This window comes from Ylistrum balloti, unplaced genomic scaffold, assembly GCF_031769215.1.
Source record: "Ylistrum balloti isolate Yb309-2 unplaced genomic scaffold, AGI_CSIRO_Ybal_v1 Utg370344, whole genome shotgun sequence".
Lineage (NCBI taxonomy): Eukaryota > Metazoa > Mollusca > Bivalvia > Pectinida > Pectinidae > Ylistrum > Ylistrum balloti.
In genome coordinates this window covers 2,039,206-2,043,581 of record NW_026782247.1, presented here as the reverse complement: position 1 = coordinate 2,043,581, position 4,376 = coordinate 2,039,206, and positions in this window count along the sequence as shown.

The window sequence follows — 4,376 nt, the reverse complement described above, 5'->3', positions numbered from 1 at the left end:
GTTTCGCAGACGATTGCCTCTAGTATCATTAAAACGCTTGTAATGACCTTTTTCAAGATAAGCTTTAACGTGACTGAGATTGCGATTGTTTTAAGGATCCATCTGCATGGTATTTAATACTGTCAGTAAATGTATTTAGTAGTTTTCATATATAGGTCATTTACATTTACACAGACGAGATACTTTATTTCGTTCATAGACAAGGCAGATAAAACGGTTTCGGAGCCATACAAGGAAAGAACTCTTCATTACGAACTTTCCGGAAATAACCGAGGATTGCCGATTGAAAAATGACGTAGGCATACGGTGACTATATCATACCGTGTTAAAATTGATAGGCACAGCCATAGATATCTAACCTAGATGCCGCACGGCCTATCCGCGACTGTTGACGCAACATGTCTGCAGCGCCGCCATCTTGGGAAGGTATAGCTACACAATGGGCCTCATGCTAGAAATCTCACTAAAATAAGTGTAGCTTGGTCACTAACCCACGTATCAACATTATACTGTAGTAATCTCAAAGTGGAGTTATCGGGAATCAAAATTAAAGAAACAATAACGGAAATACTTAAAATGTAAAAATTATTATTAAAAAAAAATACTCCTCATTTATTGTGCATAGGATAATTCTAATAATAGACTGAACTAAAATAACCCATCCCTCCCCAACCCCCCCCCCCCCCCCCACCCCCACCCCCAAAAAAGAAGACCCCCCCCCAAGTAAAATAGAACAATTAAGAATCAAGAAATGATGAATAGCACTTGATTCAAATTCATCCTTTTTTTAAAATAGTAATAAATAACTTGATTGTGGCAACGAAAAAAACTACATAGAAGCGACCTTGTGGATCTATGGACCTGGTCCCTGGACAGGTGTTCACCCCAAAATGAATTTATTTCTTAATGGCTTTCATATCAAGGTGCAAATAATTATATATCAGTGTCATTCATGCGACTGTCTTTGCTGGACCTCATTTCAAGGGGGATGGGGGTAAGGAACAATATACCCCAGGATTTACGCACTTAATTTGTAGTGTGAATACATATTGCCAATTTATTAAAAGTTATATCAGCATGTAGAACACTGAATGCAAAGTACCACATAGCAGCTAACAGCCTCTGACCATGAGATGCACTAATTAAATATATATATAGGCACATGCAGTGTGACTGTGGGAGTCTTAGTAAAAACATGAAACTAAGGGACATTTTCATTCATATTTTAATACATAGCAATATTGCAGGGTGAATCTGCAAAAATTACACAAGAAAATCAGGTGCACAATAAAAGTATGCCTTGGTATTAATATGAGTAATTTATAAATAACATAATCCCACTCGCTACTTTCTTGAATTTTGGTGCATTAGGAATGAGGAGACCACAGCAAAACAATGTAAGGTGATATACAATCGGATCTCGCTTACAGGTTCTAATGAAATGCAGCATGTTGTTTGCCTTCACATTGAACATTCACATACATGTGCATAGAAGGTAAACCTACAATCCAATAACTGTTTGAAAAATTGATGCAACAGCAATCACATCATTCATGACGATATTGAAAACAAGTACAGTGTGACCTTGCTTGAAGTGCAAACTACTTTATCTTAAGTCCTATGTTGCACCAGTCAAATACAAAGTATACACTCTCTTCATATGCAGCACTGATACCATAAACCAGTCAACAAATCAAGTCTTCTGTCTACATGTTCTGTATTCATCACTAGTAAGCCCAAGATCACTATGTATTGTACACGTTATAGGCTAGTTGCTTATTTTGTGACCAAAATGATACTACTGTCAAACACAAAAGGTAACTGTAATCAATCACACTACTTTGCACACGTCAGTGAACAACAGCATGTTACAGTAAAATAAGAAAATTACTCCTTACATCAGTCGAATGATCATCTCTTAGTATAGCTGCTCAAATACTTCATGATAGTATTTCAAAAACCTCTTTCATCATTACTTGAAACACTGCCTGTTACAATGACATCTACTACTCAGAACTATATATATGTTTACAAGTGAAATAGGCCCCATCATACAAAGGTAAATCGGATAAGGCACACATTCTGTAGAACACCAATTTGTACATGATAGTAACTTGACAGCTTGTACAATAGGATTAGATATCTATGGGCACGGCATCCCCAATCACCGACAGCGAATGCCTAGTCTGAAGCTATTAGAACAAAAGGAGAAAAGGAAATATATCCATTCAGAAAATATGAGAAATATAAGACCAAACGTTCCGGTATCGTATGGAGTTGTATTGATTGATTGACAGGTTTTCCGTCTCCGTGCTTCTCCCGTGTCCGGGTATCGTCTCGCTGTCGAAATTCTCCGTGACTTCTCCCGTGTCCGGGTATCGTCTCGCTGTCGAACGTCTCCGTGACTTCTCCCGTGTTCGGGTATCGTCTCGCTGTCGAACGTCTCCGTGACTTCTCCCGTGTCTGAGTATCGTCTCGCTCTCGAACGTCTCCGTGACTTCTCCCGTGTCCGGGTATCGTCTCGCTGTCGAACGTCTCCGTGACTTCTCCCGTGTCCAGGTATCGTCTCGCTGTCGAACGTCTCCGTGACTTCTCCCGTGTCCGGGTATCGTCTCGCTCTCGAACGTCTCCGTGACTTCTCCCGTGTCCGGGTATCGTCTCGCTGTCGAACGTGTCCGTGACTTCTCCCGTGTCTGAGTATCGTCTCGCTCTCGAACGTCTCCGTGACTTCTCCCGTGTCCGGGTATCGTCTCGCTGTCGAACGTCTCCGTGACTTCTCCCGTGTCCGGGTATCGTCTCGCTGTCGAACGTGTCCGTGACTTCTCCCGTGTCCGGGTATCGTCTCGCTGTCGAACGCCAGTGTTCTGGCGACGGGATGGCTATGTAAATTCTGGCCAAGCCATGTCAAGCTGAGTGCGAAATGATGAATGATTTTATGAAATTACAAGGTACCGTTTTATCGGGAGACCCGACTTTTCCGCTGAAAGGCCGTAACAGGGGACGCAAAACCATTTAAATAAATAAGGAGACCCGTACAGTCATGGTTATATAGGTATTTGTTGTAGCCTACACCTATGATACACATCTACTAGTCCGTAATAGTACGGTACATATTGGACTCATTTTCAACTTAAATATTTATGTTCAAAATCACAAACAACTAAAAATAAACCACCTTCCATTATTATCAGTTGTTATGATTCAGTTAAACAGTGTCTGTTGAATAACAACAACATTTCATTATATGAGTGTATAAGGTAAGTTATTTCGAAGGACGCACCAGTGAACCCCTTAATGAGTACCCGCGTGGTTTACCTGAACAGGTGTTAACAATAAGCCTTTTATGGACTAATTATTCATCGTCTGACTCTATATATCCTAAATTATTCCATTCATTTCTACAGTCAATATACCATGAAATCATCTGAGTTGTTCAGGTGATAAAGACACCTCTGGATTTGATTAAAACAAATAAAACTGTGAGAAGATCTAGAATTTAAAAATACATTTAAAAAAAGAATGAAAATTGAAATTTGAAGATTAACCACTGAAAAATCTAAGACCAAGGATTTGGATCGGAAGGGATCTACAACATCTACCGTTAACTGTATCTTAAAGTAACCCATTACACTAAGGAAAAGAAGGACAATGATTAGAAATTGATTAACCACAACATTTTTATAATGACTTTTTTCTCTGTTGTGGCAATGTTTTTATCCAATACAAATACATAATATAGATAAAATCTCGAATTCATCGAACTCGTACATTCTATTTCTCATTAAGAGTTATGAATTACATTTATAAATAGCAGTCAATAAGTCGATTCTTTTATGTAATATATTTGCTTGGTTGTTGCAACATCAATCCTTGTTCTTAATTTTTAAGCAACAAATCCGTGATTTGTAATATAACATAATGATATACAATGTGCTAAATACGATACTAGCACGCCAATATAACTAAATCTTCTTTTTACAAAGCCTGGAAAGTCAACCGTATTTCTACTTTTTCTAGGTGTTTCAAATACCCCTCTGACTATTGATGGGTGGAAGGATGGATGATTGACACTATGCCTTGGGACCAGATGAACCCGATATTTTATAAAACCATGTACTATAACAATAGGAAAACTATTTATAAAAAGGACCAGCACATATATAACACACCAAAGCTACCTTAGTGTTATCATAATCTTTATCTAACCAAGCGAAAAGATCAATGTTTTGAATTTGAAAATAATCTGGAAACAATTAAACCATGTACAATCAAAATGCTTCGATACTGGTAAAAATATTCTCTCTTTAAACTTAAATATCAGTACAGTTGTAGTTTAGTTAATATCTGGGAGTTTACATGTTAATGTACAGTCTCAT